The sequence below is a fragment of the Triticum urartu genome, chromosome 7 (genome assembly GCF_003073215.2).
Source record: "Triticum urartu cultivar G1812 chromosome 7, Tu2.1, whole genome shotgun sequence".
Lineage (NCBI taxonomy): Eukaryota > Viridiplantae > Streptophyta > Magnoliopsida > Poales > Poaceae > Triticum > Triticum urartu.
This window is the reverse complement of record NC_053028.1, coordinates 112,354,750-112,370,021: the sequence shown is the minus strand read 5'-3', so window position 1 is coordinate 112,370,021 and position 15,272 is coordinate 112,354,750. Positions and strand designations below refer to the sequence as shown.

The following is a 15,272-nucleotide window of genomic DNA, read 5'->3' as shown; positions in this document are numbered from 1 at the left end:
AGTATCATATATTATGTATAAGTATATACCCGTGATCAACTCCCGAGTGATCACGGCCCGATAGTATAGCATGGCAGACGAACAAGAATGTATGGCCACTGATAATAAACTAGCATCCTATACTAAGCATTTAGGATTGCGGGTAAGGTATCAATAGTTATAGCAACAATGACAGGCTATGCATCGGAATAGGATTAACGGAAAGTAGTAACATGCTACACTACTCTAATACAAGCAGTATAGAGGAGAGTAGGCGATATCTGGTGATCAAGGGGGGGGGGGGGCTTGCCTGGTTGCTCTGGCAAGAGAGAGGGGTCGTCAACTCCGTAGTCGTACTGGGTAGCAGCGGCGTCGGTCTCGGTGTCTAGCCAGATAAGAGGGGGAAGAAACAATAAATATTTAAGCAAACAGATGCATGGCGATGCATGACATGACAAGTACCGGTGCTAGGGGTGCCCTAACGCGGTAAGAGGTGATACCGGGGAAGGGGGGAAACATCCGGGAAAGTATCCCCGGTGTTTCGCGTTTTCGGGCAGAGAAGCCGGAGGGGGAAAGTTGCGAGTTTCCTATGCTAGGGATGTGTGGCGGACGAACGGGCTGCGTATCCGGGTTCGTCTCATTTTCCTGAGCAACTTTCATATAGAAGACATTTTCATCAGAGTTACGGTTTAATTACTATGATTTTTACAAGTTTAAAACATATTCTGGAATTCTTAGAATTAATTTTAATTCGTAAATTAAACGGGAAATTGCTAGGTGCACCCGGTGCAGTGCACCCACCAGTGCACCAGCAGATGACAATGGGCCCCGTTGACTGCCCAGTCAGCAGTCAACGTTGACCCATTGACCGGTCAACAGGGCCCGATGGTCCCACACGTCGGTGTCTTATGATTTCTAAATGATTTTTTTATTTAATCTCATTAAGGGGGACCCACATGCCATAGGGTCTCTAGTTAATTAACCTAACTCAATGATTAAAAGCTAATAGGGGATTAGCCCCTGACCTTAAGCAGAGGACCAACCCCAACTTGCGGTGGCCCAAGGCCATGGCCGGGGCGTGCTCACGCACCAGCAGGCAGGGGCCGGCCACGACGCGGCCGGCAACGACGACCGGTGCGGCGAGCGACGGCAGTAGGCGAGCAACAGGGGGGCGGCGGCGCGCGTTCAGCTGCGGCGGCGGGGCGGCCGGAAGCAGCGGCGGGGGCGGGGCTCTCACCGGGGAAGCGCAGCGGCCAACGAGGAGCGGCGGTGCGGACGAGGCAGAACACGGCGGGCGGGCGGCTGTGAGGCCACGGCGGGTGAGCGGGCAGCGAGCGCGCCGAGCGCGAGCCGTAGCGTTCGTAGCCGCAGGCAGTGCACGCGCGGGAGGAAAGAGCACGGGCCAGGTAGGCAGCAGCGTCTACGGCGACGAATTTAAGAGAATGACGGAGGGGGGAGGCGGCAGCTCACAGGGGCCCTGTAGAGGTGCATAGCGAGCTCGGGGGAGGCCCGGTGACGACGAATTCGACGGAGGATGCCTGCCGGATGCCTGCCACGGCGTCCTGGTGAACAGAGAAAGAAGATGAGGACGGGGGAGTCGGGTTGGGCCGGCCATGGTGCTAGATGGGCTAACACTTCCACTAGATCAGGATCCATATTTTGATCTTTCTTTCTTTTAAAAATCATATTTCTGTCTGTTTGCTCCTGTTCGCATTTTATTTCTGTAGTAAAAGACTTTTGTTCGCATCAAGACTTGGCACATAGATCAAATGCAATACTTTGAAGAAAGTTTGAGGGCATTTGGAAATATATAACCATTTGTTTATTTTTGAAAATGTTATTTTTTGTTATTTTGGACCACTTATAATTTCCTAGGGATTTATCTCTGAGCCAAATGATGTTGGATTCTACATCATAATGGTTGGTGGAATTTTTAGAATAATTCAAACATTTTAGTTTATTTTATTTGAGGAATTAATAATTTCACTTTATTTTAAATTTGAATTTGAGGTCGGTTTGGGACAAAGTGATGATCAGAAAATTTTAATTATGATGACGTGGCCTCATTAAAAGGACTTTACTGTAGCATGTCACCCGGGGTGTTACAGTAATCTTTTGCACAAATGCGATGTTGATAAACTTATTCAATTAAAATGATGTTCCAATATCTAAAACATGTTGTTATATGACTTACTAAATGATTAAGTGTGCTAAACAATTAATCTACAACAGTAAAATCATATAATAATATCATGTTACAAAGGATAGCATGTTAAGCGCATCTCGTATGTCAAAACTAGCCCAAAAATTGAATTCCCGAGGCACTTTTAAGTCCAAATACGTGTTTTCAGTGAAAACAGACAGTTTCAGGGGCTTCTACGCGAAATATTACAGCAGGAATAAAACTTGCGTAAAATCCGGAAACTACGGGGGCTAAATTGCAAAAATCCCACGCTACAGCCGGCGCCCCCTTTTTTTATGAAGGGATCCCCACTGCCGCGGCCCATCCGGCCCAGGAGCCACTCAGCGGCCTTTCCCGTAGCGACGCTAGGGTTTCCCCTAGCGCCCACATCAGGGTGCGGCGGCGGCGCGCATGCGGGCGCGGCCGGGGCTGGCCAGGCGCGCGCGGCTCGCCGGAGCGGCGACCAGGGCCGGCCAGTGCAGCCAGCGGCCATGGCGTGGCCGGCGCGGCGCGGCTGGCGCGACTAGCGGCCACGGCGCGGCCATCAGGCCTGCGTAGGCACGGCGGCCCTTGAAGCAGGGCATGGCGGATGCGCGTGCAACGGGCACGCGAGCACGGCGACGGCAGCCAGCAGGGCACGTGAGCACGGCGTTAGCAGGACGTGGCGGCGGCAGCCAGCGGCGCGACGCCGGCGACCAGCGGGGTCGCTGCCAGTACGTCTCGGTATGCGATCTTCGTTGCGTTCATCCGGAACTCCGACGGTGCATGGCACATCTGGTGCTTTTGCGCTGGTACCGCGACCATCTGGATCGTGATGCGTACCGACTCCCTATAGTGCACTCAACAAGTTCCCCTTAGTCCAAGAACATCGACATTGGTCGGCGACGTATTCGTCAGCTTGGTTCTTGAGAGGAAAATGCACACCATAGGTAGATGAAATCCAAAAAATAAACTAATCGCACAAACGGAATCACGGTAACGAGAGGAATCCACTTTTGCAAAAAGGATCGCATCTTATACCTTCGCGGGATCGACGAAAGCCTGCATGATGCAGACTTGATGCAGGCTTAACGGAGAGTTGATGGAGCGAAGCATACTGATAACGTGTTCCGCAACTCCGTCGGCGAGTCCGGTCCGAGATTGCGGAGCGAGGGCGAGCGTCGTAGATGAAGTAGTCGAATACGCGAAAATAAATGACACAGAGAAATATGGAGGAGACCAGCTTTATTAATCAATGATCAGAGATTACAATGATAGCTTCTCGTTGTTTTATATAGAGACTCCAGGATCAAGGAATAAGTACCCACTTAATATAAAGTGAGGAAACGGGAGGAGCTACCCCGTGCGATACGCACGAGGCTGCCGCCACCCCTCGGTGGCCCTGGTTTCCCAACAACTTGAACCCAAAATCTCTTTATTCTGTATTAACGGCGTTGCAGCCGAGGGAAACCACACATGTTGTGTTCAGTTGCTCCCCTTTTTCTTCTTTCTTATTTTTTTCTTTTATTATTATTCTTTTTAAAGCCGTGTTTTTTTAAAAAACTGTTAACCTTTTTCAAACTCAATGATTTTTTTAAATTGTGATCAAGTTTATTTTTCAAAATCCATGAACTTTTTTCAAATATTGTGAACATGTTTTCAATTCGATGACCTTTTTAATATTTGATGAACTTTTGTAAAAAAATTATGAATTTTTCAAATTTGTCATTTTTCAAAACATATGAACTTTTTCTAAAAATCAATGAACTTTTTCTAAAAATCAATGAACTTTTTTCAAATTTGCATTTTTAAAATCGCTTGAATTTTTAAAGTTTCCTAATGCTCAAATTATTTTGAATAAACTATGTAAAAACCGGTGGCCATCATAGTAGGAAATAGCAAATGAAGAAAAAGAACGGCTTGAACCAGAAGACGTCGTTGTTTTTATGAGACATACCAGAAGACCTCTTGAAGCTATACGAACATGAGATGGAGTTCTTGTGCTGCAGTCCACGAACTGAGCTAGCGAGCGCCAGGGATCCTTTTCGTCGACTGTAGCGCCGAATAGGTCCCCAGAATCGAGTTCTCAAAAAAGGGAAGTCCCCAGAATCGAGTTCTCAAAAATACGTCCTTTGGCCAAATTCTCAAATCCCCAATCCCACCACCCAAAACCCTAGCGCACACACAACCTCACCTCTGTGTGCTGCCATCGTCCCCCGCTGCCGGCGAACCCCAGCTTCTCGCACAACTACGCCGCGGCCGGCGGCGCCGAGAACACTATCGAGGAGATGCACCAGAGGAAGAACACGCCGCTGGAGCAAATCCTGCTCCGCCCGGACACCCACGTCGGCTCGGTCGAGAAGCACACGCAGACGCTCTGGGTCTATGAGGAAGGTGCCATGGTATATAGGCCCGTCACCTACGTCCCCGCCCTCTACAACATCTTCGACGAGATCCTCGTCCAGGCCGCCGATAACTTGCAGCGCGACCCCTCCATGGACTCCCTCCGGGTCGACATCGACGTCGAGCGGTGTTGTATCTCTGTCTACAACAACGGAAACGGAGTGCCCATTGAGATCCACCAGGAGGAGGACCTCTACATGCCGGAGATGATCTTCGGCCACCTCCTCACCAGCAGCAACTATGATGCGAACGAACGGAAGACCACTGGTAGGAGGAACAGCTACGGCGTCATACCAATGTTTTAAATAGCGGGCTATGGAAAATAGCGGCGGGCCTTCAAATCAGCTATAACGGGCTAAAGCGGGCTATTTATGAAGGCGAGCATTTAGCGGCACCTTGCTGAAAAGGCTATAGCTAGCCGGCTATTTAAAACTATGCGTCATACTCGCCAACATCTTCTCCACGGAATTCGTCATTGAGACTGCTGATGGCCGCAGACAGAAGAACTACAAGCAAGTTTTCTCTGAAAACATGGGGAAGAAGTCTGAACCTGAGATTACAGAGTGTGAGCCGTCAGATAACTGGACCAGAGTTACCTTCAAGCCCGACCTTGCAAAATTCAACATGACCGAGCTCGACGATGATGCCGTGGCACTCATGAGGAAGCGAGTTGTTGATATGGCGGGCACCCTCGGCGATACGGTGAAGGTTGAGTTGAATGGTGAGAAGTTGTCAGAAAAAAGCTTCTCAGATTACGTGCAACTGTATATTGACTCTGCTTCCAAGGAAGGAGTCGAGCTACCAAGAATTTACCAAAGGGTAAACGATCGTTGGGAGGTGTGCGTGAGTTTAAGTGAAGGCCAGTTTCAGCAGGTCAGTTTTGTAAATCAAATTGCGACCATAAGAGGCGGAACTCATGTTGACTATGTTGCAGACCAAATTGCCAATCATGTGATGGGCGTTGTGAACAAGAGAAACAAGCATGCATCCTAACATGAAATTGCATACGGTGAAGGGCTACCTATGGGTATTTGTTAATGCGCTCATTGACAACCCTGCATTTGATTTACAGACCAAAGAGACCTTGATCACTCATCAAGGAAGCTTTGGTTCCATGTGCGAGCTCTCTGAAGATTTCCTTAACAGAGTCTCCAACTCGGGGGTTGTCAGCAAGCTCCTTTCTTTTGCTGAGTTCAGACTAAGCAAGGGACTAAATAAGACTGATGGAAGCAAGAGGACAAGTTTTGTTGCCATCCCTAAGCTGGAGAATGCAGATGACGCTGGTGGGAGGGACTCTGAAAAGTGCACCTTGATACTTACTGAACGAGATTCAGCGAAGGCTTTTGCTGACCACGATGGTTCCCACATCAAAGGGTTGCTGCTCAATTTCATTCACTCATCCTGGCCATCTCTCCTCAAAGTTCCTTCTTTCTTGGTTGAGTTCATCAGTCCAATTATCAAGAAAACCAGTAACATGAGCAAATCTGTCAAGTCATTTTACTCATTGCTAGACTATGAAGCATGCAAAGACAAGTTAGGAGGGAATTCAAGTTTGTGGTCTATAAAGTACTACAAGGGATTTGGAACCAGCACAACACAAGAAGGTCGGGATTGCTTTGAAGATATCTGCCATCACAAGGATTTTGTTTGGGCAGATGACAAAGATGGTGAATGGATCGCTGGGAGGAAGGAATGGCAACACATCAAATACAGTGATTTTATCAACAAAGAGCTGATACTCTTCCCGATGGCAGACCTTGAATCGTCTGTACCTTCAATGGTTGACGGCCTTAAACGAGGACAGAGGAAAGTTTTGTTTTGCTCATTCAAGAGGAATTTTGTTGAAGAAGCTTTTGTCACCGAGCTCATTGGTTATGTGTCAGCACACTCAGCATATAGTAAGCAGAGTCTAGCAAGCATAATTATAGGAATGGCTCAGGAATTTGTTGGCAGCAATAATATTAGTCTTTTGGAGCCTGGTGGCCTGTTTGGGACCAGAAATTTGGGGGGAAAAGATGCTGGTAGTACTAAGGACCTCTACACCAGATTACCACCTGTCACCCGTTTAATTTTTCCAAAGGATGATGATATTCTTCTGAACTATTTGAATGAAGATGGACAGTCAATTGAACCCAGTTGGTATATACCAATCATTCCCATGGTTTTGGTCAATGGAAGTGAAGATGTTGGCACTGGTTATGTCCCAAACTATAATCCAAGAGACATCATTGCTAATCTGAAAAGGATGCTAAACAAAGAGCCTATTATACCAATGGACCCTTGGTACAAGGGGTTCCAGGGTTCTTTGACTAAGACAAGATCAAAGGAAACTGGTGTGACATATACCATCACTGGTGTTATAGAGGAAGTTGATTGCACCATGCTTACAATTACTGAGCTTCCCGTCCGCTGCTGGTCGGCAGATTACGAACATTTTCTTAAATCCATGTGTCCTCATAAGGAAAAGGAAAATGGTAAGGGCATGGATAAGGACAAGGAGCCACCGTTTCTAGAGGGATATAGGTCGCGATGTAGTCATGCAGATGTGGATTTTGAGGTTATATTGAGTGAGCAAAACATGAATATTGCTAAGCAAGAGGGCCTTGAGAAGAAATTCAAACTGACAACCACAATAGGACCAACAATGTACTTGTTTGACTCACATGGTAAAATCAGAAAATATAACAGCCCAGAAGACGTACTTGAAGAGTTCTTCACCCTGAGGCTCGAATTCTATGCGAGAAGAAAGGCGGTAATGGTGGAAAATATTAGGAAAGAGGTGCTGAAGGTTAAGAATAAAGTTAAAATCAGAAAATATGACAGCCCAGAAGACGTACTTGAAGAGTTCTTCACCCTGAGGCTCGAATTCTATGCGAGAAGAAAGGCGGTAATAGTGGAAAATATTAGGAAAGAGGTGCTGAAGGTTAAGAATAAAGTTAGGTTTATTCTTGCTTATATTTCTAGGGACATCATTATCATTAACAGGGAGAGGGTAGACCTATTGCTGGAGCTGAAGCGGAAGGAGTATCCTCCTTTCCCAGAGAAAAACCCCATAGAAGAAATAATTGACAACAGACTTGCTGAAGCTGCAGCAGGGGTTAATGCAAGTGATTATCATTATCTTTTCGTTGCCTTGTTTACGGAGAATGTGGAGGACCTCATTACGCAACAGGAGAAGTTAGAGGGCGAACTTGAAAGCCTGCTTAATACAGAACCGGAAATTCTTTGGCTGAGAGATCATGATGCTCTTGAGAAGGAACTGGATGTGCTTGATGCAAAATTTGAAGCTCAACAGCAGCAAAGAAGATATGAGCGCCAGCATATTTTTTCTGAACGTGCGAAGGCATCTACAACAGCACCCAGGATACAACTGCTGGAATTTTGTCTATTTTAGGCCTAGCCCAATAACAGTTTCAGAAATTCCTAATAAATCCTAGAGGCCCACTTAACCCATTTGTGCAAGGCAAGGGATACTGCTAAAGTTTAGTCCCACATTGCTAGTTGAGTGGGAGTTGGACCTCCTTATAAGGGAGGTTCTTTCCCCACTTGTACGAGCATGAGAACAAAAGGGATATCCACGCGTGCTCCTTCTCCGCTGCCCGCCTCGCCACGACACTGGTTGCGGGTTGCGGGAATGAGCCGAGCCGATATCTAAATTTTTGCCACGCACTACGGGTATACGAAAGGTCACACGGAAGCTGAAAAGATTTTTGCGAAGAGGGGTTCGAATGCGAACGGTGCAGCCCTTCGGCTGCTGGCTGTTCGCTTCGTCTCTGTCTCTTCGTTTCGCCTCCCGTCGTTGCCCTCTCGCCTCCTTCTCTTGCGCCTATAAAAGGGAGGTCGCTCTTCCCAGAGAGACGCACCAGAACCTCTTCCTCCTCTCGCCACAAGTTCCTGAGCACTGCGCTGCTGCTATGATCTTCCCCATCCCGGCTTGCGGCGTGCACCGCAGGTCGGAATAGTAGGCCTCCGAAACCGCACCTTTTGAGTCCTGTACGGGAGGAGGGTGATAAGGTTTTTGGAGAGCGCTCAACGCGACTACTGGCTGCTCCATCACGGACGATCCGGTCGCCGACGACTACTTCCCCGACGACGACTTCTTCCCTGACGTCCACGATCTCGTCGACGACATGGCAGGCGAGGACACCGACCCCAAGTCAAGCACTTCCACTGCTGCTGTCCCGTACGTGTTCTTGCTCTTTCTGTTAGATGTCATGACACAGTTCTTTGCTCTGCATTCCGTCCTACATGTGTTAGGTTCTACTTCATATATGCAACTTCATCTAGTGTCTGTTCTAGATGTGTTTAGTTCAAGTTCATATATGCAGATGCTCTTTACCTTCTCTCTGTCCGAACACATGACTTGTTTTATCTCTACTATATTAGTCATGCTTTATCTAGTATTTCTGTTAATAAAATCATTCGGTAAATTGCTCATATTTCCAACAATCCAAAAACCTTATTATAGGCAATTTACCCCGAGTGGTTTTGCTGCTTCCATGAGACCTCCTATGTTTGAGGGTATCTACTATAAGAGTTGGCGCGTGAGAGCGGTCTTATGGTTTCAAACCATGAGTTGCTATGACGCCACTCTCGGCAAACCTGAAGGAGAGCTTCATGCTCAATAGGCACAAGCTTTTCAGAAAATGGATACTCTGTTTAAGGCTGCTCTCTTGAGTGTTCTTGGTGAGAACATAGTTGATGCTTATGCGTCAATTGATAATGGAAAAGATATGTGGGATGCACTCGAGGCCAAGTTTGGGGTCTCGGATGCTGGCACTGAGCTGTACATCATGGAGCAATTCTATGATTACAGGATGACTGAAGAGCGCTCCGTGGTTGAGTAAGATCATGAGATATAGTCATTTGCTAGAGAACTTGAGCACTTCAGTTGTATGCTACCGGACAAGTTTGTGTTGGGGAACGTTGCAGAAAACAAAAATTTTCCTACGGTTTCACCAAGATCCATCTATGAGTTCATCTAGCAACGAGTGGTTGGATGCATCTACGTACCTTGTAGATCACGAGCGGAAGCGTTCAAAGAACGGGGATGAGGGAGTCGTACTCGACGTGATCCAAATCACCGGAGATCCTAGCGCCGAACGGACGGCACCTCCGCGTTCAACACACGTACGGTCAACGTAACGTCTCCTCCTTCTTGATCCAGCAAGGGGGAAGGAGAGGTTGAGGAAGATGGCTCCAGCAGCAGCACGAAGGCGTAGTGGTGATGGAGCTGCAGTACTCCGGCAGGGCTTCGCCAAGCTCTATGGAGAAGGAGGAGGTGTTGGAGAGGGAGAGGGAGGCACCAATGGCGTAGGTTAGAGGCCCTCCCTCCCCCCACTATATATAGGGGGCCTAGGGGGGGCGCCGGCCCTAGGATATGCAATCTCCTAGGGGGGCGGCGGCCAAGGGGTGGGGGGCTTGCCCCCCAAGCAAGGGGGCACACCCCCTTTAGGGTTTCCCCCACCCTAGGCGCATGGGCCCTAGGGGAAGTGGCGCCCTAGCCCACTTTGGGCTGGATCCCTTCCCACTTCAGCCCATGGGGCCCTCCGGGATAGGTGGCCCCACCCGGTGGACCCCCGGGACCCTTCCGGTGGTCCTAGTACAATACCGGTGACCCCGAAACTTGTCCCGATAGCCGAAATAGCACTTCCTATATATAATTCTTTACCTCCGGACCATTCCGGAACTCCTCGTGACGTCCGGGATCTCATCCGGGACTCCGAACAACATTTGGGTTACTGCATATACATATCCCTACAACCCTAACGTCACCGAACCTTAAGTGTGTAGACCCTACGGGTTCGGGAGACATGTAGACATGACCGAGATCGCTCTCCGGTCAATAACCAACAGCGGGATCTGGATACCCATGTTGGCTCCCACATGCTCCTCGATGATCTCATCGGATGAACCACGATGTCGAGGATTCAAGCAACCCCGTATACAATTCCCTTCGTCAATCGGTATGTTACTTGCCCGAGATTCGATCGTCGGTATCCCAATACCTCGTTCAATCTCGTTACCGGCAAGTCACTTTACTCGTACCGTAATGCATGATCCCGTGAACAGACACTTGGTCACTTTGAGCTCATAATGATGATGCATTACCGAGTGGGCCCAGTGATACCTCTCCGTCATACGGAGTGACAAATCCCAGTCTTGATCCGTGTCAACCTAACAGACACTTTCGGAGATACCCATAGTATACCTTTATGGTCACCCAGTTACGTTGTGACGTTTGGTACACCCAAAGCACTCCTACGGTGTCCGGGAGTTACACGATCTCATGGTCTAAGGAAAGGATACTTGACATTGAAAAACTCTAGCAAACGAACTATACAATCTTGTGCTATGTTTAGGATTGGGTCTTGTCCATCACATCATTCTCCTAATGATGTGATCTCGTTATCAATGACATCCAATGTCCATAGTCAGGAAACCATGACTATCTGTTGATCAACGAGCTAGTCAACTAGAGGCTTACTAGGGATATGTTGGTGTCTGTTATTCACACATGTATTACGATTTCCGGATAACACAATTATAGCATGAAGAAAAGACAATTATCATGAACAAGGGAATATAATAATAAACCTTTTATTATTGCCTCTAGGGCATATTTCCAACAGTCTCCCACTTGCACTAGAGTCAATAATCTAGTTACATTGTGATGAATCGAACACCCATGGAATTCTGGTGTTGATCATGTTTTGCTCTAGGGAGAGGTTTAGTCAACGGATCTGCTACATTCAGGTCCGTATGTACTTTACAAATATCTATGTCTCCATCTTGAACATTTTCACGAATGGAGTTGAAGCGACGCTTGATGTGCGTTGTCTTCTTGTGAAACCTGGGCTCCTTGGCAAGTGCAATAGCTCCAGTGTTGTCACAGAAGAGCTTGATCGGCCCCGACGCATTGGGTATGACTCCTAGGTCGGTGATGAACTCCTTCACCCAAATTGCTTCATGTGCTGCCTCCGAGGCTGCCATGTACTCCGCTTCACATGTAGATCCCGCCACGACGCTCTGCTTGCAACTGCACCAGCTTACCGCCCCACCATTCAAAATATACACGTATCCGGTTTGTGACTTAGAGTCATCCAGATCTGTGTCAAAGCTAGCGTCGACGTAACCCTTTACGACGAGCTCTTCGTCACCTCCATAAACGAGAAACATTTACTTAGTCCTTTTCAGGTACTTCAGGATATTCTTGACCGCTGTCCAGTGTTCCTTGCCGGGATTACTTTGGTACCTTCCTACCAAACTTACGGCAAGGTTTACATCAGGTCTGGTACACAGCATGGCATACATAATAGAACCTATGGCTGAGGCATAGGGGATGACACTCATCTCTTCTATATCTTCTGCCATGGTCGGACATTGAGCTGAGCTCAATTTCACACCTTGTAACACAGGTAAGAACCCCTCCTTAGACTGATCCATATTGAACTTCTTCAATATCTTATCAAGGTATGTGCTTTGTGAAAGACCTATGAGGCGTCTCGATCTATCTCTATAGATCTTGATGCCTAATATATAAGCAGCTTCTCCAAGGTCCTTTATTGAAAAACTCTTATTCAAGTAGGCCTTAATGCTGTCCAAGAGTTCTATATCATTTCCCATCAAAAGTATGTCATCTACATATAATATGAGAAATGCTACAGAGCTCCCACTCACTTTCTTGTAAACGCAGGCTTCTCCATAAGTCTGTGTAAACCCAAACGCTTTGATCATCTCATCAAAGCGAATGTTCCAACTCCGAGATGCTTGCACCAGCCCATAAATCGAGCGTTGGAGCTTGCACACCTTGTCAGCATTCTTAGGATCGACAAAACCTTCCGGCTGCATCATATACAATTCTTCCTTAAGGAAATCATTAAGGAATGCCGTTTTGACGTCCATTTACCATATCTCATAGTCATAGAATGCGGCAATTGCTAACATGATTCGGACGGACTTTAGCTTCGCTACCGGTGAGAAAGTCTCATCGTAGTCAACCCCTTGAACTTGTCGATAACCCTTAGCGACAAGCCGAGCTTTGTAGATGGTCACATTACCATCCGCGTCTATCTTCTTCTTAAAGATCCATTTATTTTCTATGGCTCGCCGCTCAACGGGCAAGTCAGTCAAAGTCCATACTTCGTTTTCATACATGGATCCTATCTTGGATTTCATGGCTTCCAGCCATTTGTCGGAATCGGGGCCTGCCATCGCTTCTTCATAGTTCGAAGGTTCACCGTTGTCTAACAACATGATTTCCAAGACAGGGTTGCCGTACCACTCTGGTGCGGAACGTGTCCTTGTGGACCTACGAATTTCAGTAGGAGCTTGATCAGAAGTATCTTGATCATCATCATTAACTTTCTCTCTAGTCGGTGCGGGCACCTCAGGAACATTTTCTTGAGTTGCGCCCTTTTCCGGCTCAAGAGGTAATACTTCATCAAGTTCTACTTTCCTCCCACTTATTTCTTTCGAGAGAAACTCTTTCTCTAGAAAGGATCCATTCTTGGCAACAAAGATCTTGCCTTCGGATCTTAGGTAGAATGTATACCCAATAGTTTCTTTAGGGTATCCTATGAAGACGCATTTTTCCGACTTGGGTTCGAGCTTTTCAGGTTGAAGTTTCTTGACATAAGCATCGCATCCACAAACTTTTAGAAACGACAGCTTAGGTTTCTTCCCAAACCATAATTCATACGGTGTCGTCTCAACGGATTTCGACGGAGCCCTATTTAAAGTGAATGCGGCAGTCTCTAAAGCATAGCCCCAAAAAGATAGCGGTAAATCGGTAAGAGACATCATAGATCGCACCATATCTAATAGAGTGCGATTACGACGTTCGGACACACCATTACGCTGAGGTGTTCCAGGCGGCGTGAGTTGTGAAACTATTCCACATTTTCTTATTCGTGACTCAAGTATTCTCCTCCACGATCTGATCGTAGGAACTTGATTTTCCTGTCACGTTGATTTTCAACCTCACTCTGAAATTCCTTGAACTTTTCAAAGGTCTCAAACTTGTGTTTCATCAAATAGATATACCCATATCTACTCAAGTCATCAGTGAGGGTGAGAACATAACGATAGCCACCGCGAGCCTCAACACTCATTGGACCGCACACATCAGTATGTATGATTTCCAATAAGTTGGTTGCTCGCTCCATTGTTCCTGAGAACGGAGTCTTGGTCATTTTACCCATGAGGCATGGTTCGCACGTGTCAAATGATTCGTAATCAAGAGACTCTAAAAGTCCATCTGCATGGAGCTTCTTCATGCGTTTGACACCTATGTGACCAAGGCGGCAGTGCCACAAGTATGTGGGACTATCATTATCAACCTTACATCTTTTGGTACTCACACTATGAATATGTGTAGCATTACGCTCGAGATTCATTAAGAATAAACCATTCACCATCGGAGCATGACCATAAAACATATCTCTCATATAAATAGAACAACCATTATTCTCGGATTTAAATGAGTAGCCATCTCGTATTAAACAAGATCCCATACAATGTTCATGCTTAAAGCTGGCACTAAATAACAATTATTGAGGTTTAAAACTAATCCCGTAGGTAAATGTAGAGGTAGCGTGCCGACGGCGATCACATCGACCTTGGAACCATTCCTGACGCGCATCGTCACCTCGTCCTTCGCCAGTCTCCGCTTATTCCGAAGCTCCTGCTTTGAGTTACAAATGTGAGCAACTGCACCGGTATCAAATACCCAAGAGCTACTACGAGTACTGGTAAGGTACACATCAATTACATGTATATCACATATACCTTTTGTGATGCCGGCCTTCTTGTCCGCTAAGTATTTGGGGCAGTTCCGCTTCCAGTGACCACTTCCCTTGCAATAAAAACACTCAGTCTCGGGCTTGGGTCCATTCTTTGGCTTCTTCTCGGCAGCTTGCTTGCCGGGCGCGGCAACTCCCTTGCCGTCCTTCTTGAAGTTCTTCTTACCCTTGCCCTTTTTGAACTTAGTGGTTTTATTTACCATCAACACTTGATGTTCCTTTTTGACTTCTACCTCTGCTGATTTCAGCATAGCAAATACTTCAGGAATGGTCTTTTCCATCCCCTGCATATTGAAGTTCATCACAAAGCTCTTGTAGCTCGGTGGAAGCGACTGAAGGATTCTGTCAATGACCGCGTCATCCGGGAGATTAACTCCCAGCTGAGTCAAGCGGTTATGCAACCCAGACATAGTGAGTATGTGCTCACTGACAGAACTGTTTTCCTCCATCTTACAGCTGAAGAACTTGTCGGAGACTTGATATCTCTCGACCCGGGCATGAGCTTGGAAAACCATTTTCAGCTCTTCGAACATCTCATATGCTCCATGTCTCTCAAAATGTTTTTGGAGTCCCGGCTCTAAGCTGTAAAGCATGCCACATTGAACAAGGGAGTAGTCATCGGTACGTGCCTGCCAAGCGTTCATAACGTCTTGTTCTGCAGGGAGAACAGGTGCGTCACCCAGCGGTGCTTGTAGGACATAATCTTTCTTGGCAGCTATGAGGATGATCCTCAGGTTCCGGACCCAGTCCGTGTAGTTGCTGCCATCGTCTTTCAGCTTGGTTTTCTCTAAGAACGCGTTGAAGTTGAGGACTACGTTGGCCATTTGATCTACAAGACATATTGTAAATATTTTAGACTAAGTTCATGATAATTAAGTTCATCTAATCAAATTATTCAATGAACTCCCACTTAGATAGACATCCCT

General features: G+C 47.0%; 1 pseudogene; it reads left to right on the top strand.

Annotated features, from left to right (window-relative positions):
• Positions 1-4,386: 4,386 nt before the first annotated feature.
• LOC125523088 overlaps positions 4,387-15,272 on the top strand; it is a 32,693-nt pseudogene continuing 21,807 nt past the window's right edge.